Consider the following 27,795-nt stretch of genomic DNA (forward strand, 5'->3'; position numbering starts at 1 on the left):
CCGGCAGTGACATTGGTAAAATGCGCACAAACAGATGACAAAGAAAACTTCAAATCCATGCCATCCAGCTGCTTCTCAATACTACCTTTTATCCACCTTGCTTAAGAATATATTGCAAAGGATCGGGCCGACTTGTCATGTGTTCTTCAAAAGTCTCTGTTCTTTCTAGCACTTCACCATCATGAGCAAGGAAAACAGTGTGAGCAAAAAACATTTTTGCTGTGCTAGCCTCTGTTCCATTGTACTTCAAACTATTTGAAATGAGCAAAACCTCAATATCTTAGACAATACATGGCAGCGGTGGCATTGTCTATTGTAGTTATTATGCACAATTAAAAAAAAAAGCTGGGTTCGAGGCAGATTCGAACGTAGGCCTTCTGCATGGCAGTCTAGTACTCCACCACAGAGCTACACCAGTACTTGAGAATTTTTTGGAAAAAGACACTATATTAGCATCTTGTATGGCAAGGAATTGCTTTAGCAGATGTTATAATGCATGGCAGGAGAGTAGAATCACATCAAGCATCATGCTCTATGAATTGCGTAACGAGTGGGTGGCTTAAAGCTTTCCACCCATTACGAAGGACTTGGTTCTTAATTCATCATCATAATCATTCGCCACAGCAACAACAAAGTGCACAGCTATGTAGGTGCGCATATTGCCTTAGAGACTTGTAGTTGGTGCTTTGCCACTTACTCAAAATGTGGTGATTTGTGGCGTAGTGGGTACCTTGCAACTGCACTTGCAGTAGGCGCCCTAAGGGAGTTTGCAAAAGATCTGTGCAGACCAGTCCTCCAGCTTATGCTGTGACTGTGCTGCACATTTTGCGCAGGCCTTGCGTTTTTTGTTTTATTAATCCTTTTACCGTTATTTTTAACCTCTAAATTGTTGTATGACAACGTAAAGAAAAAGTGAGCTCCTCTTGAAGGTTGGAGTTGATATTGTGATCGTGTTGAAGCATGGATAGGGAAGCTAAACACATGCTGAAGAATGAATCCCACAGCTGACTCCTGCTCTCTTTTGTTGCAGTACATCCACTCGGCTGGCATCATCCACAGGGTAAGTCCTTGACATAACTGGTGTTTGCATAGGGTGGTACAACGCGAGCAGCTATGGTGGCTGCACAATTGATGCTTGGCTGCAACGTGTTTTAGTCCCTACCGGACAGGGTTGGAACATTTTTAACACCACCTGCATTGCAGGATGTTGTTTGAGACACTTGAAGTAGTCACTTGACTTTCTGTGGTGCTGCTCCCATTGCCAGATTGCTGCATGGAAATAATGCCAATAGGTTTAGCAAAGTGGTGCCATGTAAGTGAAATCACACCGACTGGCAGCAGCTGCTGCAAGAATCGACTTTCGAGATCTCTGGGACGCTTTAACTTCAGGTTGCACATTGCGTCCACCAAGCACTGTAGCAAGATGACAGCTTTCGTAGCATGTCGTCTCTTCTTGTCTACAGTGTAAGTTTTGCACCATTATGGATTGCCAACTAGCTCGAACCAATGCTTTGCTCCTTCTTTTTGTGCTCGAAACATTAACAGCACGAACAAATAAACGAAGCGAAAAGACACAGAGAAGCACTGACTTCCAACTAAAATATGTTTCGGGAAACACACCTATAAGTAAAGATCCACAGGCACACATCAGGGCTGTATCAGGACTGCACCAGCCCTGGTGTGAGCCCGGCAGGACTCTTCCCAAAGCTCAAGAGAAGCCAGAAAGATCACCGTTTCGACAGTGTGCCCGCCGCCATGCAATGGGCTGTCACAGAGTGTCTGAGAGAGAGATCACGATCATGGCTGACTTTCAGGGATCCTTTGCAGTGTGGGAATCGCATTTTACTTGGTGCAGCCACCCAAGAAAACTATTTTGAAGAACTCAAATAATATATAAATTCTCTTTACTGGACCCAGGCTCATTACTTTACAGACAGACCTTGTACTTTGTCTGGTGTTTGAGCTATTTGATTTCTGTCTGAAAGTTATACTTGATGAGTCTAGGTCCTTGAAAACCTTGAAAACCATTGAACTTGAAAAGTACATTTTCAAGGCCCTTTAAGGTCCTAGCATTTTATTCTGTCCTTGAAAACCCTTGAATTTCGGGACCATTGCAGTCTAAAGTCCACAGTGCGACCTGCTTTCTGTTGCAGATCAGCGCCGATGCGGCAAACTTTTCCATTTCAGAAACAATACACTGTGCGAGCTTGCATGTGTTCTGTTTGTTGATGCCTTGTCCTATTGTTCATTCCAATCGTCGGTGCATCTTGTCTCTCTCTTTACTTATCTCCTTACAACTTCACTCTTGTCTCGAGCAGGGCATGTGGTTAGCTCACTGTAACGATGCCAAGCCTTGCTAATACTAGAGAAGTCTCAGCACCTGTCCTGAACATTTGTTGTGTGTTGGGAACTACTTTAGATGGCGCCAAGGCTAGACTTTTTTACAGTATAATAATACAGTTAAAACTCGATATAACATAACCAGATTTTATGTAGTTCCCAATCTAAGGAAGAAATTTGCATTCCCCAGAAGGTACTCATAAGGTTCAGTGTTGTCAACCCGAACTAACAAGACTAAGTTGGAACTAAAACTGATTTAACAAAGCTTTTTCCAAAACAAATTAGTTAAAAAAAGCGCAAATTTTTTTCTGTTTTTTTTACTCAAATGACCTTTCTCTTGAAGCGTGGGCATTAACGCTATTGCGTTAAAAACATCCGTCACCCATAGTCGTGTGCCTAGTTTCATTTTGACAAGGCTAGATGCCACCCACATGCACGGAACAGTCGACTCAACAGTTGCGCTGTTACGTACCAGATGGTACTACGGGTGGCTGTGGTTTATCGTTCCTGTCAATGCTGAACACCACTGTGTGCTTTCAATATTTCATGATTTATGCGATAAATGACCCTGATTGTCTCCTCGCAACTTTTTTGCTTGCCCTGTTTGCATAATCACTCCATTCGTTCTCCCTGTCTTTGCATTTCGGCTGCATGTCATATTTCACGTGACTGTCTACCTGGCCTGTATGGCCTGGGCCACATATGTGAGGCTCAATGTTCGGTACACCTTAACAGACTTTTCACATGAGCAAGCATGAGTTAGTGGCAAAAACAATGCCGTGGTAGATTTGGGTGTCTCCATGTTACAATTTTAGGTTTCGAAGGACTGAAAAACCCCTTTCTCAGTTTTACGAACTTCCCGATTTAGCAAAGTAATTTGAGCGTGGTGATGACATCGTTAAATTGAGTTTCAACTGTGTATGTATTCGTGTTATATAAATTTAGTCAGAATTTGAAACATTGTTATAGATAGATAGATAAAAAAACTTTATTTAGGTCCTGAAGGAATCCACCCCCGTTTTATAGGGGGAGGATCGCGGGCCGCTCCCACGTAGGGACGGGGAGGCCGAGCCTCACCGCCGCGTCGTGGGCCTTCTGGACAGCCTGGAGTTGTTGTAGTAGGACTGGGCTCTTTATCATAGAATAAAATTGTTCTTCAGAGAATTCTTGATGTCTTCCCTGTAAAGAGGGTCACCTCCAGAGCATATGTCGAAAATCACTGCGATCTTGACAGTCCGGACAAAGCGCTGAAATGCCGGAGTAATGACTAACAATGGAAAGGCTAGGGTCCCTTAAAAATGTGTGACGGGCCCTTGAAATTCCTTGAATATCCTTGAATTTTCTCCTTCGAAACCTGTGTGAACTGTGTGATGGGACCTTTCTTGTTTGTGTGCTTTCTTTGCTGTGATGCAGTGCTCTTTTTATACTAAATAAATTAGGACGACAGTGTATACTTACCCATTTTTGCCTTATGCTTGGCTTTCCTCCACAAGAGTAGAATCTCGATGATACGATCACGGCTAATACGAATTTCGGGATGATACGAATTTTTCTGTGTCCCGGCCAAGGCCCATTAATTACAACGTGCTTGAGTACGGTTGTTACGAACTGATTTTTGACCCGCGTTTTGATACGAATAAACGCCGCCCCACCCAACGCAACGTTGGCCCCACCGACGGCCGCGGAAGATAGCAGCGTGCACTTACGGCGCTGGAATGCGTGCGCCGCCGGGTTTGGCACGTTGCCAGCGCCGCCGGCGAGCAGCGCGCGACAGCCTCCAAGATCTGCGTGTATCGGAGGCCGGAGTGTGCCTTTTGCTTTCTCTTGAAGATTACAGATGGCGCTGGCCACGTTTTTTTTTTTTCTTGGTGCGGAGGCAGGCCGGCAGGCGGAGACGCCGGAGAGGGAGAGGCACGGCCCGCGGGAGCTTCTTTCTTCTATGCGTGCCGTCGGACAGAGTGGTTGTGGTTGCTGTGCTCGAGCCCGCGTTCTTGCTTTGTTGTGATAGTGCCTTTTTGCCGAGTGGCAGCAAGCTATGTCTCGCAAGCGGAAAGCCCTCTTTTAAGGAGAAACTGGACATTCTTCGAAAGGTCGATGAGGATCCCAAAAGAAAACGCACGGAGTTGGCTAAGGAGCTAGGCCTCGCAACGTCGACATTAAGCACAATGTTGGACAGCGGGACTCAATAATGAAGAATGTGCTTTCATTTAACGTCAACGCGAGGCAAGCGAAGACAGCCCAACACGTGAAGCTTGAAGAAGCTCTTCTGACCTGGTTTAAGGAGGTTACTGCAGCTGGTGTGAACATCGATGGCAAAGTGTTGCGTGAGAAAGCCGACGAGATCGCACTTGCTCTGCGCATCGACGGATTTCAGGCCTCAGGTGGGTGGCTGCACCGTTTCAAGACGAGACACGGTCTCGTTTACAAAAGCGTCTGTGGGGAAGCGAAGAAGGCTGACGAGACCGTTGTTAGCGACTGGCTCGCGAAGCTGCAGTCACTCATCTCTGGGTATGAGCCTCGTGATGTTTTTAACGCAGACGAGGCTGGCCTGTTTTTTAACCTTCAGCCTGAGAAGAGCCTTTGCTTAAAAGGCGAAGCGTGCCAAGGAGGCAAGAAAAGCAAAGAGCGAATAACGGTGCTTTTGTGCTGTAACGCCGACGGGTCGGAGAAACTTAAGCTGACGGTAATTGGCAAATCCCAAAAGCCTCGGTGTTTCAAGCGCGAGAGCCATTTGCCGTGCGTCTATCGCGCAAACAAAAAGGCGTGGATGACGGCGGCCCTGTTCGAAGAATTTCTGTCGCTCCTTGACAGAAGGATGGCCTGCAAGAATCGGAAGATTGTTTTGATTCTTGACCAGTGCGCCGCCCACCCGAGGCAAGTAACGCTCCAAAACGTCAAACTGATCTTTTTGCCCGCGAACACGACGACGCACCTGCAACCGCTTGACGCTGGAATAATAAAAAACCTCAAGCATCATTTCAAGGGCCTTCTTGTGCGCCGCCTACTTGCCAATATTGACAGAAAACACGAAGGCGACCTGCGAATAAGCCTCCTGGACGCCATCCATTTTATCGCTATGGCTTGGGATCGAGTAACGCCGACTACCATAGCAAACTGCTTTGCGAAATGCGGCTTCTTCAGGAGTTCCGAAGAGGTGCCCTCAGAGCAGGAAGAGCCAATTGAGGGTTGGGAACTGCTTGATGCTGGGTGTACAGCTGAAGACTTCTGCACGGCGGATGACAACCTCGCCACTTGTGGTGCGCGCACGGTGGAGGATATTGTGAGGAGGCCACATGCGAGGTTGCCGATTCCAGCGATGATGGCGACAACATAGACGAGGGCGATGGTGAAGGACCACCACCGGCGGCTGAAACGCTGCACGCGCTCGACGTCCTGAGGCGTGCTATGGCCGCTGATGAAATCAGCGACGACACGTGCACGCGTTTTTACGGATTTCAAAGAAGTCTGCTGAGTGACTTCGCGAAAAAAAGAAGCAGAAAGACATTAGAGATTTTTTCTGCAAGAAATAAATGTTTTTTTATGTGTTCCTAAAAATGAGTTTGCCTCTGATGTTAATATAGCTAGTTTTACATGTGTTTCGGTGATACGAATTTCGGCTAATACGAATATTTTTCGTGACCCGCGGGATTCGTATCATCGAGATTCTACTGTATATACTTGTTCAGTGTATGTTGGAACACCATGCTTTCAGCGCTTGCTATAATTAATGCCATAAGTAATCTTGCAAATACATCACTGGAAGTGGTCAGTGCTGCAAGGCTTTTTTTTAAGAGTGAAGCTCCTTATGCCTGCACCCCGCCGTTGCTGTCGAAGCTCCCTGCCACATCACCGCTCCCCACCCCAGCATTTCTAGAACCAGGTCAGTTTCGCAGCTCCTTATAGACACTTGCTCTCCGAAGTGGATGCGACGGCTGATGCAAGAACTAGCGGCGCTGCAGTTCCATCTTGCATCATGCCTCACGCATTTGCAAATCACACGTGGAGTACGGAGAAAGTGAGCATGGAGAAACGCTCAACGCTTTGCAAGCGGCTACTCCTCGCGCGTCTCAGCTCGCTGCGGCATGTGCGTTGCCTCCGCGATTAGCTTCGGCAACGCGCCATTGAGAGCAACGGTGCGCTGCCGTATCCGATTTACAGCCCTGCTGTTCCATTTTGTTTCACAGCAAGTGAAACAAAATGGAACAGCAGGGCTGTAAGTTCACGTGTCAGTTGCGTGTGACGGCTCGCAAGCGGAGCTGCGAAACTGTACTGGTTCTAAAAACGTTGCCCCACCCTACTGCCTTCATGAAAGCCAGCAGCGAGATCAAGCGCATAGTCGTTTGCATCCCATTTCTGAGGAGCTTCGCTCATTGGTTGTATTCGTGCACGGAACAACGGCTAGTTTTCTTCCTCTCCTTTACAACTATTGTGTACAGCTGTCGGCAGGCTTAACACGAATGCTCCGCAGCATGGCCTGGACTGGTTTGACTGATGCCAGCCACGAAGTGCTGGGTGCTGTTGCCGAGACAATACCCCTGTATGCTTGGATAGCATGTCGGCATATATTGGTAACATCTCGGCAACAGAACCTAAAGTGTCAAACTGTTTCAGGCCACGCTGCGGAGCGTTCGTGTTAAACGGGCTGACGGCTGTACAGTGGATGTTAAGACTTTCGAAGACAGCTGTCCCACCAAGAAGATGTTGTCCAAAAGAGAGAGGAAGCATGTGGGTGGACCAGGGTGCAGCTTGCCTTGTAGACAAAGCAGCCCTCCCGTCATGTGGCACCCCCCACAAAGCTGAGCCTTCTGTGCCCCTCCCACTTTTCCTTTCCGGCTTGTCATTGTTTTCAAGAACAAGTTTCAACGAATCAATAAAAGCCCAATCATTCTTTTCGGGGCTCCTGCACGTGTGGTCCAAGCAACACTGCACAGCGAGAAGTATGCAATCGTCCGTGCCAGCAACTACAGAGAGTGGGAACTAGAGGGCGAGTTTCATCCACATTTTCTGCTGCTGAAACCTAGGAGTACTTTGTCTGCTGACGTTGAAAGCACTCTGGAATGACTGCCTCTGCTGCTTCCGCTTTCAGCATGCTTAACGTCCCAGCCGTCGATGCGCTACCTCACGTGCTCGCAATCCTCAAAAAATACAGCTTCTGTTCAGAAATATGTGAAATAAACAGTGTTTATCGGAAGAGTCTTGTCTTCTGAGTTTGATGCTTTCGTCATTTATTCATATTTTGTTCTTTTGTTTCGTTAAGAAGGCCTTGTATAAATCTGTTTTAAAGCAGTGATTCTGCTACTGCTCCGTGTCATTATTGCTGAGGTGACCTGTCCTTGTAACTTTTTATAAGTCACTGCAGGATAATTACTGGGTGAAAATCTGTTGTTGCCTTTCATATCGGTGTCTCAGGTAGTCTTGCATTAGGCAGCTTGGTGGTGTACTCAACGTTTTAGCACAGCGTTATCTCAGGACTTAATGAATCATTTTTTTCTTCATTTTGCAGGATCTGAAACCAAGCAATATTGCAGTGAACGAGGACTGTGAATTAAAGTATGTGTGTGGAATCACAGGGTGCTTCTGGAAACGTGCCTCATGTGGCATGTACTGGACTAGCTGAACTTGTGCAGTTGTTAAAGGGGTGGTGCCACAAATTCGAGGCTTAACAAGCCTGTTGGGGTTTCCTCTGTATGCAAGGACACTCCACACGAAGGGTCGGACACAGCAAACATTAGAATATATTTTAATTCTCTTCCAAAGTGTACCTAAATGCCCATCTCCCGATCGAAACCCATCGCTAGCGCACCAACTCTGACCTAGATGTATAGGAAAGGCAACGAAAGTTGTAGTGACGTCACACCAAATCTGCTGTAGTAACGTGAGTGACCTCCGGACCTCCGCCCACCTCCGCAACGTACGTACCGGCTGTAGTGAACTAGAATATATTCTAGTTCACTATAGTACCGGCAAAGCATCGTTGCTACATCACTCGCCGAGTTTCGATCGCTTGCTGGTTAGTGCGTCACAGCCTTGTGTGGTCACGTGGACCAAGCCTCCTACACTTCTACGTCACTGCCCAACCTCGGCGCCCAGAAACCGAAACCGAAAGTTGTCCACATCAAAAGGCGATATTAAAATATTTAGCGAGAATACATGAATCTTGGTGTGTGCATCATGCTCCTGGAGCTATAGGAAACGCTTACAGCCAAAGAACGTGCAAGCCAACCAAATGGTGGCACAACACCCTTTAACCCGGCGTGGCGAGACCATCTAGCACGCAACAGCCAGGGTTGCCCTCCACAGACATTTGAAGGGTTCTTTGTGTTGCACAACACCCTTCAAATGCGTCGAACCAACCAGCCCAAAAGCCGTACTTTTGGACTCCCAGAGTACAATTTAGGCAGCTCCCATGTATTTTGCAGCGTGGCCAAGTGCAAGGAAGACGCTCGGCTAGTAGCATATAGAGAGGAGGATGAAGTGAGATAACAGCCGGCGCAGTGTAACGGGCGTAGCCTCGCTTCTCTCTTCCTTCAAGTGGTATATTCACCTGTCATGTTGCAGTAAGAAGCATCACCTGGGCAGCACTGCTTGGTAGGAAACCTGGTGTGCTCTAAAACAATGTTTTTCTCAGTGAAGCTGCGTTATTTCCTGCTGTGCAACATGTACATAGAGGCCTGGTGCAGGAATTCCACCATGAATATGTTTGCTTCCTGCAATGCAGATCTTAGACTTTGGCCTGGCACGCCATGCCGAGGTGGAGATGACTGGGTATGTGGCTACGCGCTGGTATCGAGCACCAGAGATCATGCTCAACTGGATGCACTACAACCAGACAGGTGTGTGTTTCACATCTTTAAAGCACAAGATAACTTGGAGCATGAAGAAATGCCAGTGAGCACAAACAAAATGTGCTTATCCCTTTCTGCTTTTTCACTGGCCATATTCATTGCTACATTTAACATGACAGTGTTGTATGCCGGGTTCCACCAAGACTTTCATGATGTATTTCTATCACGGAAGTACGTCAGCAAAAGGAATGCCATCAGATGACAACGAAAAAAAAAACCACTAGAAAAAGTTCCGTTGACAGGAGTCCAACCCACGACCTCTCGGTCCGCAACGATGGCTGGCGGGCGTTTAGCCCACTGAGCTACCGCCAAACACGTAACGGAGGCTACATGAACGTGCCTGTTATCTTTCACACTTTCCTCTCAGAGTGCTGTTGGATGGATGGACGGATGCCATGAGCATCCCCTTTATAACGGGGCGGTGACGTGTGCCACCAGGCTCGTAAATAAAAAAAAAACCTTGTTGCCTCCGCAATTAGCTCCAGCGATGCGCCGTTGCTGCGACCGTCCCATTTGTCACGTATCCAGTAGAAGTGTAACTTCATTAATGTTTTAACACACCGCGAGGTGGCGGCTTTAGCCCAAGCCTTGCTCGTAGCATCCATTCATACCGAAAAATAGATCTCCGACGCTCGCCTGGCTGTCGCACCGTGTTCCCTGCTGGCCCTGTGAGAATTAATGGCCAGGCTAGAGGGAAGACACGATGCTTGTTGCATTTCTCTTTGCATTTCGCGATGCTTTGAAGGACTGCATATCGAGTATCAGGGTTTACTATGTGCTTGTTGATGCCATCGTTGCGTGGGATTCACCATGTGGGTTTTCCAGGTATATGTTAACAACTTTAACTACCGCAAGGGTTAAATCGTGATCATGGGCGTTAGTCGTCGGGATGGAGATGTGCCACTAGATGTCAACGTGTGTGCGTCAACATCAAGCGGTGCTACATCTGCCAAACAACAATAAACATTATACAAGCTCTCAGGTGCCAATGCACTATAAACAATCGTAACAATCAACTACTTCCGTGATGACACGTTTCACTTTCGTGTTATACTGATTCCTATGAAGGAGGGATCAGCCATCTTTTTCAATCAATCAATCATGTTCTTATTTTCGTCCTTCATTTACATGATAAAACGGAAAAAGATGGCAGGAGAAAACGCTGCTTCATCGCAACTTTACAGAGCTCCTGCCACCCGTACATGGGCAACATACAGCAAAATACATAAGCAAAAAATGTATACAGAATAAAGTATTTGTCTTCTATTTACACTTCAATGGTCTCACAGAATGTCTGTGTAACACAATATGGAATAAAGGAATAAATACAAATAATACGAACAGATACTCTTGCAGAACTCTTGCTCATTCATGACTTTTGATGTGCCGTACAAGAGTGCAGATGAGCATGATGCAAATGATGCTGTAAATGAACGTGGTGCTACCTTGTTTATGTGAGGGCCAAGTTTGCTCCAAGCAGTACCAAGTTACAAAGTTCACAAATAACAGCGAAACATTCTATGCAGTGGAAGATGTTTGCACATCCTAGTAATTTATTATTAATCATTATCATCACGAATTATTTTTGTCACCAGTGATTCAACGGCACTGTTTACACCATTTTGCTGTGACTCTACTTGTCTGCACCCATCCAAGAGTATGCTTTAGCAGAGTATAATGAGTTGGGGCATAGCTTTGTGAAAGGTATGTGTAACATTCTCGGAGCTCTCCCGAACCGAAACTGAGACTGGTCGGTAATGAACAGGCTGTGATGAATCATCTGTCGTGCATAGCAGCAAGTGATGTGCCATGCTACGACTAAGAGGCCTCCAGCAGAAAAATATGCCAGATGAAAATTTTTGTGTCAGTACCCCTTTAACCTCAAAGGGAAAAAAAAAAGAGGATGATTTTATTTTAGGTCTGGCGGTCCCATGCCGCCAATTTCCACAGGGTGGGTGCCCTCCCAAGCGACTGTGAACTAGGCCAGCAATATTTCAAGCCTCTATGTGCGTTGTTATGCGTGTAGTGCACATCGGCCACGTGACCATGCACTGTTAGTCATGTGTTCTTGTGATGAGCTGTCGGACATCCAAGACATTTCATTTTTCACAACAGAATGTTGCATGTCAATCACACTGCAGAATGCCCTAGCCCATGGTTTCCCCAAGTGAGTTGCGCAGGCCCCTCCTTGTGGTTTCGCGAGCCACTGATAAATTTTTCCTGGTTCCGCATTCGCCAAGTCTCTTAGATGGCGAAACCGAGGTGCGATTTAATAAGGCAGCGGATATGCTGCTGCCATTTGCAACAACATATGCTTGGGAGCAAGCATTCTCGACACTAGCCTATCTGAAAATAAGCACAGGATTACGAGTGAAAAACAGCACTAAAAAGACGGGACAAGAAAAGGACACGAGACTACGGCGCTAACAACCAATGTGTATTATTCCTTAGCAAGCATTCTCGACACTAGCCTATCTGAAAAATAAGCACAGGATTACGAGTGAAAAACAGCACTAAAAAGACGGGACAAGAAAGGACACGAGACTACGGCGCTAACAACCAAATGTGTATTTATTCCTTCAGTCAGCATAAATATACTTCAGCACTATCGCAATGAAACACAGAAAATTGAAGACTCAGCCTGCACAGATGGCAGTAAGGCGATCAATGGGACATGAATGCTATCTCCTTCGGAAGGAGGGAAATCAAGGGGAGGCTTACACTTGCCTCACCGCTATTGTGGATGTTATAAGCTTCTGAAGTGAGACGCGCATGTTCGTCATGGTATTTTGACAGGAAAGTGGTATCTTTAAAAGATGGATGGCAACTGTAATTGTTGTCAACGAAGAGGCAACTATCTGTAGCTTGTTTCGAACCTTGTTTGAAGCTCGCGCATGCGGTCATTAGCGCACCTCCCGTTTGACTGACGAAATACGTCTGTAAGGAAGTGGAACCTTGTATACAACACCTTGACGACATTAAAAAAAACTTCTGCCTGCGCTTCTGGTACATCTTTTGTTCTCTCGATGACTTGCTGGCACAGGCTGCCAGCTTATTTTATGCAGAAAACAGGGCAGCGTTAGGCTGTGTTTTCTGCCCTTTGGCAAAAGCCACCTGCAAGCAGGTGTCGAAGGAGTGTACTCAAGTAACAGATAATACTTGATTCTTGTACTCTGTTCCAACCACGTGAGCTGGTAAAAAATAGGATCGCCCTGTCTGACATGAGAAACACCTTCAAGAAGTCATGCTTCTCTGAAGTAGGTAGGTGTAGCAAGTAGCCTGGCTCCGGACAGCTGGGTTTGCCACCAAGCTGTCATATCCGAGAAAAATTGCTCGGCAGGCTAAAGCAGAGAGCAGGTGTTGGCAACAAATGAGACTGGGGAGACAAAAAGTAAGAAGTCGTCCTGCATGTCCACTGCACATCTAATAGGATAAAAAAAAGATAACCTCTCCGTGACAGTAGTCTTCTAGGCAAAGAAGCTGATTTGCATGTTATGAGCTGGTGTTAGATACATGAGGCATAGAGTTTCCTACAATTACCTAGAGGGAACTCTGGCGCTGCGGTCATTCAGCCACCATGTGATGATGGGTAGTACACGGATTTGCCTAATCTTTGTGCTTACAGCTTCGAACGCACTTGTGGCTTTGTTTTATTGCTGTGTTTCGGCGTTCCTTTCAGATGAAAGAATGGACCGTTGTGAACTTCGTGACCGGATTTGAATTGGTGAGCCTAAAAGGTTAAAATGTTAAAGTGGAACTGGTTAAAGGTTAAAGTGGAACTGCTGACTTTTACTGAACTTCGTCTTGCGACAAAGCAGATGCAGGCGACACGGAGCCAACCGGAGCCGAAAAAACGAAGTTTAGACAAATCCGTGTACTGCCCATCATTCCATGCTGGCTGAAGCGCCATGCATTGCAGCTCCCATAGACACTAGTGCCAGAGTTCCATCTATTGTATCTATAGGAAACGCTACGACATGAGGAAGCTGACTGTGCATTGAAGTGAAGACTCATGAGACCATACAACTAATTGACAATGGGCCTTGGCCAGTGAGCAACATAGCAAGCTGCAAACATTCCTAGTGAGAGAAGCATTCACTGGTAACTCTAATTGAAGTAGTGATCCCTCGGTTACCCTAAAATTGGCATAAAGTATACACAGCTCACTTAGAATTTGTGTATCATGTGCAGAATGTGTGCCACATGAAATGGTTTTTTGTGGCTTCGTGTAGAAAAATTCCCAAGTTAGAAATTTTCAAGCTCTTAGTCAAAGGAGTTTTGTGGAATTATTTGCACACTAACTACAAGCCTCCCTTGTGTCTGCACAAGTTCCGTCCTGTTCTAATTCATACTCATTTTCTTTAAGTACAGAAAAACGTACTGTGGTGTACCAGATGGCTGTAACATTGCATTTGTGCATAAGTGAGTATTCTGTGGTACTGAGTCAGCTGTGGGGCACTTGCAGTGGACATTTGGTCAGTGGGCTGCATCATGGCTGAGCTCATCACGGGCAAGACACTGTTTCCGGGCAATGACCGTATCCTTTGATGCTTGCTTTTGGTAAAAGTGGTGAGTAAGTTGCTTCATGTTGCAAATGTGAAGCAGATGTCATGGCTTTGTCAGAATGGTTCTTTTGTCACTGTTCTCACACAAGCTGGTGTAGTTTGTGTGTTAAGCCCAGTGAACAGTTGGGTTTGTTGGTATAGAGGGGCAGCAGCACCACCAGTTTGATACAATTCCTTATTTTTGCGTCAAGCTCCGCCAAAACTGTGAAATTTGTTGATATTGTGCCACGCTGCCCCAGAACGCCCAACGAGCATCAAGATTTTCTCAGTTGCGCTAACTTTAACAAGAAATAGAGGGCATGTTGGCCACCTGCATTGTGGACATCATCATCCACTGCAATTCAGGCCTGCAGAAAAGGGTAGAAAATGCATAGGCGTGCCTTTTGTTTGGCTCCCAAAAAATTTTTTTTTTCTGTTGGTTTTACTGTTGCTCCACTTGGAAATTTGAAAATTAAAGTGGAAGCTTCACAAAAAAAATGTTGTCAATGCGCCGCCAGTGTACTCGATGGAAACATTGGCCTTTTGCCTGCCTACCAACCCTCCCTATTTGCCTCGGAGACTTCAGAAATTTGAGAAATCCTCTCGATTGTACGGGCATGGCCACGTCTCCCAATAAACAGCCACGAAAGAAAAGAAGAAAGGAGAATAGTTCTAAAGTTTCCTGGCCTTGTTTTATTGCATGCAGAACACTTAAGTGACTTTTGTCACGGTATACTAAGATTAGGAAAGGGCTACTTGTGCTTGCTATTACGGGACACAGCAGATTTTCGTGTGCATTCACTGTGCAATTACAAATACAGTAAAATACCACTTAAATGAGCGTCAGTTAAACGAACTATTCAGTTGTATGAGGTTTTTTTAAATCCCCCATTGAAGCTCCATTGGAGTCAATGCTAATGCGTTTCAGTTTAACAAAATCAGCGCAGAGCGCATTTCAGTTTTGCGAACATATTTTGTGACACGATCCAATGCCTCTCACGTAACCCATGTAACACCGCACAAAACTGGAAAGGGTGACAACAGAGACAAAGTGAAAATCATCATCATCATCATCATCATTTATTTTTCCCTTAAAGGCCCCTCTCGGGGTATTACATAAGGGGGGGGGGAGGTTACATAAGGAGTTACAAACGTATCGGATCACAATACTGAAACATAACACAGAGAAATGCAGACTTATTTAGAAGCAAAAGAAAAAAAAAAAGAAAAAAGAAAGGTTACAATTTGAACGAGGCATATAAAGGCGAAAAGAAAGAACAGTGTAAATGAATTTTACAGCGTAAGATGATCAGTGAGCAACTGCTTAAACACAATAGGGTTTCGCTCAACGACAACACAGTCTGGCAAAATGTTCCATTCTGCAATGGCTGTTGGCAAAAAAGATTGATTAAAAGAAGACGTAGAACCGTGCAAACGCTGGACGCTGCACGAGTTAAAAAGGCGACGAGATGTACGGGTTGGCGGGATAAAGAGTTTACCGTGAAGATGTGGGAAGTTATAGTAAAGCCGATGGAACAAGCACAGCCTTGCAATCTTCCGACGGAACGACAATGACTCGAGTCCCAATGATGACTTTATGGCACTGATGCTTTCGTCACGGCCGTACCTAGAAGAGATGAATCTGGCCGCACGGTGCTGTATAGATTCTAAAGTGTTAATGAGGTATGCTTGATGAGGGCTCCAAATAGCTGAGGCATATTCAAGCTTACTTCGTATAAATGTTTCATAAGCCAGTTTTCGCGTGGATGAGGGACACAAGGAAAGGGAACGTCTGATGTAACCAAGTGACTTAGTAGTGTCGGCTGCTAATTTGGTGATGTGATCGGACCATGTCAATTTTTTGTTTATTGTAACACCAAGATAACGATAAGATTCGACGAGGGACAAAGCTATCGAGTTTAAGGAGTACGTGTAATTACTGTTGGAGCGCTTACGGGATATCTGCATAACTTTACATTTCGAAATATTGAGTTTCATTAATGAATTGGAACACCAGGATTCGATTTGATGTAAGTCGCTTTGAATGATTTCATGGTCAGTTCGGTGTGCGATGCGACGATAAAGAACGCAGTCATCTGCAAAAAGTCGAATAGAAGATGAAATGCCATTAGGAAGGTCGTTTATGAAGATGAGAAAGAGCAGAGGACCAAGGACGGATCCCTGTGGTACTCCAGAAATCACGTTAGTAGTGGCTGAACAGTGATTACCGACAACCGTGTATTGGAGACGATTGGTCAGGAAGCATCGGATCCATGACAACGCTAGGGGGTCCAGCTGTAGGCATGAGAGCTTGGCCAGAAGTCGCTGGTGGGGGACACAGTCAAAAGCTTTCGCAAAATCAAGATAAATGACGTCAGTTTGAAAGCATGAGTCTAAGTTTAAGTGAAGCTCAGTAACAAATTCAAAGAGCTGAGTATCACATGATAGGTTAGGCCGAAAACCATGCTGATTGGGGAAAAAGAAGGAATGATTACCTAGATGACATGCTATTTGTGAGTATATTATATGTTCTAGGAGTTTGCAGGCAATGCTTGTAAGCGAAATGGGACGATAGTTGGAGGGATCCGAGCGGCTGCCAGACTTGTATACAGGTACTACTTTATTAATTTTCCAGTCCGTCGGAAGTGAACTGTCAGTGATTGACTGCGTGAAAATTATTTCTAATATAGAACTAGAGAACACTTTTGTGCCTTTTAGTATTTTGGCTGTAATACCATCATGTCCTGGGGCACTAGAAATCTTCATTTTTTCAATGAGCTTCAAGATTCCTTGAGAAGTAATGATTATAGGAGGCATATCGGAAAGAGGAAGGTTGGGCGGATCAAAGTCGTTAGCGTGGGTTCATTAGTGAAAACAGATGAAAAGTACGAGTTGATTACATCTGATCGCTCATCAATTGGCACATTGGAACCATCAGGGTAACTCAAAGAAATGTTATTGGAGCTTTTACTAGGTGTGAGGATTTTCCAGAATTTCTTAGGGTTGATACGCATAATGGCCTGTAAGTCGTGGTGGAAGAACTTCTTTTTGGATTGTCTCAAAGCAGAAGTATATTGACGCAGACTCGTAAAGTACTTTTCCCACTTTGAGGAAGTTACCGATCGTTTCGCATCGCGGAAAAGACGCTTTTTTTCTCTAACAGCCTCTTTAATGTGTTCGAAAACCAGGGTTTTCCCAGGTCACCGCGAATGCGTACAAGGGGTACATGTAACTCTACAAGCGATGTTAACTTATTCTTAAATAATAGCCAATTATCGTCTACTGAACGAAGTGAAGCAGACCGACGGAAGTAATCAAGGAACTCACTTAATTCTGAGTTAATTTTTGGGAAATTGGCTTTGTTGTAATCCCTGATGTGTTTTATTGAGCGCTGTCGTACAGGACGTGGGATGCATAGGTTAAATAGCACTAAATTGTGGTCACTTAGACCTTCAACGGATGATAGCGATTTAACTATATCAGGGTTGGAAACAAGTACGAGGTCTAAGATATTTGCCCCACGGGTTGGTGTATTAACCATCTGAGTAAAGTTGAACGTCAGGGTCATTTCAAGAAAATCTTTGGACTGGCGGTTTTCTGACTCAAAATTTGTCCAGTTAATATCTGGAAAATTAAAGTCACCACAGAGCATGAAATTAGCAAAAGGAAAACGAGAGTAAAGATGTACTAGAACTGTATTTAGTTCATAAATGAAGGAGGCATCACAATTAGGAGCGCGGTAACAAGCAATAATCACAGTCATTTTCGAAGCTAGGGAAATGTTCACACAGAAAATTTCGTGTTGACAGTTCATTTTGATGACATAAGAAGGAACACTTTCTTTAACAAAAATCAATATTCCGCCCCCCCTCCGCCCCACCCTGTCAAGCCGGTGAACAGCGTACGCTTGGCCGTCTTGTAATAGCTCGTGGTCAGCAATGTGCGGCTGAAGCCAAGATTCCGTAAATATTGCAACGTCAGTGTTGTTGTCATTCAGAAGGGATTCAACAGCGTCTTTCTTAGGCAGGTAGCTACGCACATTAGCGATTAAGACTGCCATACATTGACAAACGGGATCATTCATAGGGGCGAGGCAAGGTTGGGGGGAAGTGGGCGACGCGCATGCCTGAGATGTAGAAATGACTGCTACGACTGCAATTCAACAACGCTATCAGATTCTGCATGGTACGAGAATTGCTTGTTTTCAAGTAGTAACTTGTCAAAGCGTAGCTTGAAGGGTTTGCCGCTCAGCATGCCATGGTCATACAGTTTCCTTCGTGCCTGTCGAACTCTAGCTGAATAGTCTTCGCGAATTGAAAAAGTCGTGCCCTTGAGCTTGGACGCAACTGCAAGAATTTTTGATTTATCTTTAAATCTTGCATATTTTACTATGATAGGTCTACTTTTGTTTTGCTGGTATCGACCAAGCCGATGTGCACGCTCCAAGTCGTCTTCCGGTATGGAGATACCGAGATTTTCAGAGCAAAATTTTATCACTTTTGCCTGGGACTGAATCCAAGACTCGCCTTTTGTGTCTGGGATACCACAGAAAAGCAGGTTAGAACGACGTAGGCGATTTTCAGCATCATCACACTTATCTGTAAGAACCCTGATTTCAGCAGAAAGTTTGGCAAAACTGTCCTTCACGTCTGCCTTTAGACCTGTTTCGTTTGACTGAGTCGACTGCACAATTTTTTCTAGGGTGTCAACACGAGTCGAAAGGGTGGTCACGAGCGCCTCAATGCTAGACTGGGATGTTCGTATTAGTGAAAGTTCTGTCAGGACCGAGGTTTGAGATGCTTCTATGCGGGATATTGCATTTGCAATGGTTTCCATTGACGGTGGTGAAACAGGTCCTGGGTTTAGTTCAACGTCACCCGACATCAATAGGAGCATATTTACCGCCTGAGCATTGTTACAAAGAGACCACAACATTTCACACAGTAACCTACATGTACCAATAACACAAGTGGGGCACGACACCGCAAGAAGACAGCGATTTCCAGAACGCACGCAGGCCGCGTTTGGAAGGTAACTGACCTGCATTAAGAAGGGCATTTTCGTGACCACTGTCGTTGCGGTGGCGTGCCCCAAGGCGCTCGAGTCTGGTGCCGCTATTTGTAGGCGATGTTGACGCCCCTCACTTGTAGTAGCCCGATGTTGCCAGACGCAGAAGCGAGCGGCCGACGGGAACGGCATCCTCGGGGTTTCTTGGGAAGAGGCATTCCAGGCCAGCGACTGAATCGTGACGGACGCGCTTTGGCAATAGTCCAAGAACGGGTGGTTACCCAGGAAGCCAAGGCGGAGCAACGGTGCGAACAACAGGACGAAAACCTGCATTAAGAAGGGCATTTTCGTGACCACTGTCGTTGCGGTGGCGTGCCCCGCAACGACTGTTACATGTGTTGCAATGAAATAACTAGCCCAGAAAGCAACCATTCTTGGCTTCTCACGTCGTATTGATCAGAAATTGTCTGAAAGACTGGGTAGGGACAGCACTTTGCATTTTGGGGACTATTTCACCCGTGACTCTTGCGTTGAGACATGCGCCACTCTGTCTACAGAAGAGATTGCACCGAGCGTCCAATCACAGGAAGAAGCAAAGGAGGAAGAAGAAGCAGCAAGAATTTCAGCTAAAGAAACACTGATGTACTTGCAAAAAGCGAAGTCGTCACTGCCCAGCAGAATGTTGTGCCGGAGAAGGTTTATGAAGGTTGGACACAGTGACTCAATTCATGACAACTGCAGTCCTAAGTGCACAAGTGCGGCAAAAGATTACTACATTTTTTAAAATATGCTAAATAAGCAGAAATTCACATTCAAATAAGAAGCATTGCAAATAAAGGGGTTCCAATTTCATTTCAACAACTGATGTTTTCTTTAGCTCCTGATAACATATTGCAACATAGCTATTTCAGCTCAGCAAATTTTCATTTTAGCGAACTTTTTCCTGAGGTCCCTTGAATTTCGTTCAGTCAAAGTTTCACTGTACTAGTGTGATTGCTGACCTCTACAAAATTCAATCATTCAGAGCTGTCTGTGACGTTTTTGTAGCCCTGAAAAACAATCTAAAAACATACGCTAGTTTTTTTTACCACCCCCCTCTCTCCTCTGCTTCATGAATGTTCTGAAGTTTGAGGTAGCCAGGTCTACATTAGCATTCGCCACACTGGTCAAAGGATTCTACAGGCTCTGCAAATGCTAATGTGGACTTGACCATTGTTTGCCCTGTGGGGTGGTTTTAACTTTTGTAGAAGTATAGCAGAGCCCATGCGCACTGTGCACAAGTTAGGTGATGTTGAATCGTTTGTATATCTTTGTTTTCTGTTCTAAAAGTAAGCTTCTTTTTTTATACTGCTCCAAATTTGGGAATTGAGGCTCTTAAATGGAGGTTCCAAACTTGGGTTGTGCTAGTCCAAAAATGGGTCCAAATCCTATTGAGGCTGTTGCACCTCTGAGCATGACTTATGTTTCAACGGACAGTGCAATATTAAAGAAAGAGTGCACTTCTCTGTGCACCCAGTTTTTATTGCACTGTCTGTTGAAACTTATGTTTAGCCCTTACTGGTCAGGAATACAGGCAGCTCGGACTGTGCCAGATGGGCAGCCCAAAATATGGGCCATGGCTTGCACACTGGTTATATTACGAACAACAGTGTGGGTGATGTAGTGATGCAGACTGAGACTCAGTAAGGTTCTTGTTCAACTTAGCCACAAGACAAGCTTTGAGGCACATGTTGGAAAGTCCTTGAGCACGGGGTGTCGTGGGATCCGACGCAGATAACAGATGTCGTTGCTTCAGTGACCAGACTGCCTTGAATTGTCTCACTATGAGAGACAACTAGCCAAGCTCGAGTTGAACCTCGATATGACAAAGTGCTACTTGCAGCTGAAAACTTCGTTAAACGACAAGTTTCATTAAGTCGACATTGGTATGTTTCAGCGATGCAAATAACGATGACAACACTTCTGTCATATGGCACTTTGTAGGCCACACAAGCAGGCTATAAGAGTGTGCAATAATAGCGCTATGAAGAGCACCGGTTGTCCTTTTGCCGGATAGCGGACATGCACGAGTGCATTGATGCGTGATATCAGGCCACTAGCACAGTCATATTGTGCTCAGCAATGCAGTATGATGCTCTTTAAATGAAGGGATGATGCCGATTAATGTACGCTAGAATATTTATTTGACCTTAATACAGGGGAATTCTATTCAATTCAGGTGCAAGCGAAGAACTCCTCTTGCTCGATCTGCTGCTTGCTAATAAACATTGGGGTTGAAATCCCGTATCTTTCAGCAACATCCACATTCTTTATACTGCTCATTACTTTGTTGATAATTTTAAGCTTTACATCAAGGCACGAAACGTTACTCATGCAAGGGGCTCCACGAATCGCAAACAGGAAAACTTGACCTGCGTACCACATCAAACCGCCGACTCTGCTATTTCTGGTTAATGCTTTCCCACTCTAATAGGCTGGTGACACCATGGCGTGACGCGTTCCGCAGCTTCCGAAGCACTCTGGCTAGCACATGCAGGTTTCATATGTACATGACAGTTGGTCAGCAGTATGTTCAGCTCCTCGGATTTAAGCTTGCCAGCAAAATTTGTGCAATAAAAGGCATACGCAAAACGCTGCTTATGTAACCTAAAGTTTTCATTCTTTTCTGCCTCTCAAGGGGCTCCGAGCATATGCGTGCGATGTGCAAGGACTTCGTTAAATTGGGAATGCAGTACAAATTTAGTTCGCTAGGTCGCAAGAAAATATACATAGTTTTCAATGGTGCATAGCTTGCGAGGATTTTGTCAAATAGAGGTTCGTTATATAGAGGTTCGACTTTAGTGAGTGCCCTGTGGGTGTGACTTTCGTATAACTAGTGGTGAGAAATTCAAGACTGGCCCACCCTAACTTGCCAATGTATATCATGTATACTTGACAATGTTAACAGTGGCGTGACAGTCGTTATGTGTTGACAATATCCTCACTCTATGGCAGTGTCAATATCGTATATTGACTGACAACAATGGGCCATTGTAGCTCTCCTGTTAGGAGGGCAGTGCCAATATCATGTGTTCATTGGTAAGAACGTGCGATTGTTGCCATCCTCACAGGATGACGATGCCAATATTAGTTGGCAACAATGGGCCATTGTTGGTGTCCTCATAGGATGGCTCTGCTAATATTGATTTTGTAGTGGTTTGACTGGGCTTTCATCGGGCCATTATATACCTACGTTCGCACGATACTGGCCCAGCATGCCATGCTGCCTGGGAATCCTCATGTGTTTGGGAGCATGCAAATGCGCGGCATAACAGTTTAGTGCCCACAATGATGCGGTTCCATTGATCACAGATACAATGTTACTAGGCACCAGTATATTCTGTCCACAAATATCACTGAGTGGTTGCACCACAGCGTCAAATAAATCATCAGTATAAACACAAGCGATGACAGATACAGATGCTAATTGCCATGGAAGCAGCATCACCTCATCAGCAACAGCAAATGTATTTTGTTGAGCCAGTCATTGATCAACCATTGCTTATAATAATGATTCATGGCTGGCCTCGATTCCTAGATTTCCACTGTTTATGGAAAGCACACAGGCATCACAATCACCAGATGCCCCATGTGCAGTATATCTGTCCCCAAAATAACATCATGCATCGATCATTCGAAAATCACAAACTTGCTCAGATAACTCCTATTCGGCAGGAAAATATTCCAAGCACAAACACCCAAGTATTTGGCCACTTAATGCACAGAATCTGGATTGCCTATCCAAGGAAACTAGCAGTTTACATCAAATGCAGCTCATGGCTTACATTCTAGCAGTCCGGGCAGGTTTGTGGCTCTGAGTACGCTGGCTGTGCGACTGGGATACCCCGCGGTACGCTCGTTACTGGTTGGTAGTTGTGTTGCGTCCTTGAAGGCCTTCTCGGTCAATACTCTTCAACGCTTGTTGCAGCAATGGACAGAGGACGGGGTGAGGTAAGACTACTCACCATCACTGAAGTCATTATCAGTTCTGTGCAGCAGCTTAGCTCCTCTCTTATGGTCAATGCGACTGGTGGGGTTGCATCATCCTTTATGCTGACAACAGTTGCCACGTTTGCCGGCCGAACTTCAGGGCAATGTGGCGCAGTTTGAAAGCCTCGGAAGCATGGCAGTGATGTATTACGTTAATGACCGTGCTTAGACTCCCTTTACCGATAAGGAAATTATAAGCGTCCTCCGTGATTTCCTTCAAGAAATGGCCTCCTACAACATACGAGGATTACCTTTACTGCATAGCTTCACTATGCTTTCCATGTAGGTTATGCATGTTTCATCTGAAGTTTCATCATCTCTTTGAAGAGGTGCTTGCTCCGCTTGCTTCTTCTTCGTAGCAAAATTGCTGAAACACTTCCCGATTTCTGACATGAAGTTGTCATTGTATCCTTGTGGTTCTGAAACCGCAGGAGCGAGTCAAGAAGGACACAGTGTTCGAGAGCCACGCTAGGCTGTCCCATTGCTTACCCATTCATCGACGTCCTGCGAATGTGTTAGGCTCTACCAGGGGTTACGGTTAGGCTTGTGCGAATATTCGAGCGCTTCAAATATTCGAACGAATAATACAGTATTCAAATTTGCTTCGATTCGAATTTAAATTATTGAAAATTTCGAAGTATTCGAAATGAACGAATAGGTGTACATTAGTCCGCTTATAACCTCCCCCCCCTGCAAAGGTGGTTTCACTGCGGTGAAGGGATACTATACCGTGAATACACCTTTCCAAGAAAAATCCGCATTGTCCGTTTGTAACCTCCTGTAAAGGTGGTTTCACTGCAGTGGAGGGGTGCTGTACCGTGAATACACCTTTTCAGGAAAAGTTCGTACTGCCGCGAAGCCCCACTTCCAGGTTAAATGAATTGCCCTCACATTGATTCATCATTTTTTAAGTTTAAAAACTTGTTATACCGGCTTATATGCTCCAAGTATAGTAAATTTTAAAATGTAACATATTTTACAGGTTATTATTTGCATTCTACAGAAAGCCAAATCCTGCTACTATTAAAGTTGCTTCTACTTCCTTTGAACCAAGAAGAATTACATTTGCACATGCCTTGTTATAATTTTAAAAAAACATTGTGCAGGTTGGTTGGGTCATGATAAATATGCTCATTTTTCTTTATAATATGTGATATATACTATTCGAATTCGATTCGAAATTATTCGACCAAAATCACTATTCGCTTCGAATTCACTTCGAACCTAAAATTTACTATTCGCACAAGCCTAGTTACGGTATGTTGAACATTCGTTACGAACAAAAGTTACGGTATGTGGAACATTCGCGAAAGAAGTCCCAGCTTGAAATTGATGCACTCGCGAATGTTCAACATAGTGTAACTTTTGTTCTAATGGGCTTGGAACATTCATTTTTGCTGCATTGCACTCAGTTTTGATTACAGGTTATTGCGATATGCTGATTTACTTTGTAACTCTCTCTGTTAAAAAAAAAATATTCCTCCCCATAAGGCACATGGAATATTTTGTATTTTAAAAACTACTGGCTATTCTAGAAAAATAATTGCATATTTGAAATCAGCACACAAATATACATAAACTCACCAAGTATAATAAAAATCGATCAAGAAATGAGAAAAAAATTTTAAGAGCAGTGTCCCCCCTTAAGCAAGTACACATTCTCGCTTAGGCAGTCATTGAAGCATCGGCCAATTTGGCCAATGTGAAGGGAACCTTGTGTACTACAGCATAGGTTCTGTGTTTATTTCTCACAGTTTTCTTTTATCTTGCCGTCCTTGTTCACCCTGTGGCACAGCGCTGAGAGCTTGTTTTTTGCACTGGACTCCAATCCTGCCAGAAACTTTTTAAAAATCTGTTTAAGAACTCGTAGGGCTGTGCTTGAATGAGGCCTCTTATCCCCATTGTCACATACCGCCCCTCCCCTCACTGAGGAATGCCTTTCTGAATGAGCAGACTCGGTTGCATTTCACAGCAATGAGCTAGTGGCTCTTAGTTCAACACCCTGTCTCTCGTTCTATCACTGTCTGGTGTCTAGTGCTGTTTGTTCCCATCTTAACGCTTTAACTGCTTATGACAAGCTGAGCTTGTCATGAGAAATCGTCACTTTTTTGCTTATGACTAGCTGTGCTCGTCATGGTTCTTCAGCAATGTTTCAAGAGGCTTTTGACAAGCCCAGCTTGTGAAATGATCTTTTTTTATTTAAAACATAGATGGCAGCACGGGTTCTGTGATTGGCACTTTTATTGAATGAGAGTCTGCACGCTAAACGGCGAAATGAGTGCCATGCTTTGAACGCTACCACAAGGATGGTAGCCTCATCTAGTTCGTATTGAACTATCGAGGAATAGTACATTTTGTCCAGTGGAAGTCAAATGGAACCCTTACTTTCTGAAGTTACAGAAATTTCTTTCGGAATACACATCAAATTCCCCAGGTATGGGGTATTTGATGGCCAGGGGTTTGGGTGCCCCCCCCCTCCCACACACCTCTGAAATTCTGATGGAGGGGGTTGTTTACCGAAAACAAATAACGAAAATAGAAATTTTTCAAGGCCTTCAGCAAGTGCCCCCTCCCCTCCAAAAAAAGATTCCTGGCTACGGGCCTGGACATTACATGACGGTGCGAAATATGAAAAATAAAGCAATTTTATCTGTCGTAAAATGTTTTCGCAAGTATTTTTCTGTCTTGAACATGTTCTGAAGCATTTCACGTCATAAAAAAATGGCAATTCTGGAACAATTTTTCGTAATTTAATTGGCACTTAAATGGAGGTGCTCAATAAGGCTTTTGAACAAAATGACATTTTTCACACAAACTACAGCTAAAGGCATTGGTGCTTTTGCAAAATAAAATATGTTGATGCACTGGTCTGTGTTTTTATACTCTTAAGAATTATTTAATATGTTTCTCTGTAAAAGGTGTGTGGTTCCACACACCTTTTCTGCACAAATGGTGCCCGTTGAGAGTGGCATTTTGTTTGGTTGTTTTCTTACTTGTGTTTTTTCTTGTGCTAAAAGTTAGCACGGATTCTCTTTGCAGCCTGATAAGATAGAACTGCAGTGATATTTATCAAGGGTGGATCTATGGCCTTGTTGGTACGACATATGTATAACATTAAGCGCAGTACTGAATTGACGAGGACGGGACAGGGAGTGACACAGGGAGTGTGTGTGTCACTCCCTGTCCCCTCCTCGTCAATTCAGTACTGCGCTTAACGTTATACATATGCAGTGATATATGTGCCTTGTGTTGAGCCCTTAGCAAGTGATCTCCTGCAGACATCCACCTTCTGAACATGATCATTCGGCTCTTGGGCACGCCATCTGAGGAGTTCCTCGAGAAAATTAGCAGTCTCAGTGTGAGTTGCCATACCTCGAGGATGTGTCTTTACCTTGTCTCTCATTGCTCTAATTGTGTGCCAGCGCTGAGCTGTAGCAGGGAGAATAGGCTGTGAAGTTTGCACCCAGTGCAGTTGTGGTGCACCACCTGATAGTGTCGCAAAGTGTGGGGAGCTGTGGCTTGATGTGCTTTGATGCCAAGCACTGGTTTGCCCTTGACCCTTTTTCTTGGGGGGCGACAGACATTGACCAGCTCATGCACATCATGAGTGTTACGGGAACGCCTGATGATTCTTTGCTCATGAAAATGACCAGTGAGGAGGTACTTTTCTTCTGGCTTGCTTTGCTCGGTCATGGTGTGCTTGACTAACCTGCAAAACAGCCGAGCTGTGCTTTTGTGGTGTGCTGCATTTGTACGTGCTTTTTAAGGCATTGTTGTGGGAGTGTCTGCATTATGGCCTTTTATAATCTTGTGTGTGGCCCTGACCTTTGATTCGTAGTCAGCTTGGCAAGCATTAGTATATCCACACAGAACAGAGCTTGGTGCCTTTGCGACTGCTGTAATACTTTTCTGACATTAGCATGCTTAAAAATATTGGCGCCTATGTTAAACCCCTTCAAGCCCGAATTATGATCCACTGTCTGCAAATGCGTCAAATTCACATTACATTCCAGGAAAGAAAATTAAGGAATGTGTTGTTTTGTGTGGTTTAGTAGTTAATGTTAATTAGCATGTAATTAAATATCTAATTATTCTGCAATCAGTCAGCTTCAATTATTGGATAAAAAGAATCAAATATTAGGCCCAAAATGCATGCCCACTTTGTTTTTTTGGTGGCATTCACTTTGAGCAAAGAAAAATAATACTCTTGGTGTTGGTCTCTAGCAAAGTGATCCTCTGCAGCAATTCACAGCACAATGAAGTTAAATGGCCGTTAGTTGTCCACTCGGGAAGCCTGCACAAATGTGCACACTACGTTTCAAGTCATTTGAAGAAACACAGTGCGTGATGCGCTTCCGAAGTTGATGTGTACAATGGTACACACCACTGCTGAAGGGATTAAAGTGGCGTGCCAAAACAAATTTTCTACTTGGTAGCTATAATAACTCGATACTGCATGTTCAGGTTGGGCAGTTTTGTGTCCTCGGATTAAGATTTTCTGCAAGGTATTCAGCTTTGTAACAGTACATGCTCTTGTGATGTCCAGTGCAATGTTTTTGAAGGCTTGTGCAATGAAATTGCAAGAGTTCACATTCAAGTGTAATACTCACACTTGCATGTGATGTAGACAAAACAGTGACACACTGTTTTGCCTTGGAAAAGTCATTAGTTGCCCCTTGGACTACAGCGATGGGATGTTCCATGGGATGCATTTTGGCCCCTTGACCTGTGTGCTAGACTTAAACCAGCTGAACAGGATCATGGAGCTCTGTGGCACCCCTGATGGAGACCTTCTGGCCAAAATCTCTAGCAAAGAGGTGCGTGCCTCTTGCCTCGCAAGGTCCTGAAGGCTCTTCTTCTACTGGCGGCACTTTGTGAAACTCCACCTTGCATGGCATCCTTTATGCGAGCATGCCTCTTTGGTTTGACCTATGGGCACACACTGTCTGGGAGCATGCATCTTTAGCACCAAATCAGTCTGTTTGTTCTGAAGCAGTTTCTGTGGGGACGGGTTCCCTCTGGTTCTATGA

At 44.7% G+C, this 27,795-nt stretch overlaps 1 pseudogene; it reads left to right on the forward strand.

The window, feature by feature from the left end:
* The window catches only part of LOC119406718 (mitogen-activated protein kinase 14-like), a 76,177-nt pseudogene that overhangs the window by 24,776 nt on the left and 23,606 nt on the right, over positions 1–27,795 (forward strand).

This window comes from Rhipicephalus sanguineus, chromosome 10 (assembly GCF_013339695.2).
Source record: "Rhipicephalus sanguineus isolate Rsan-2018 chromosome 10, BIME_Rsan_1.4, whole genome shotgun sequence".
NCBI lineage: Eukaryota > Metazoa > Arthropoda > Arachnida > Ixodida > Ixodidae > Rhipicephalus > Rhipicephalus sanguineus.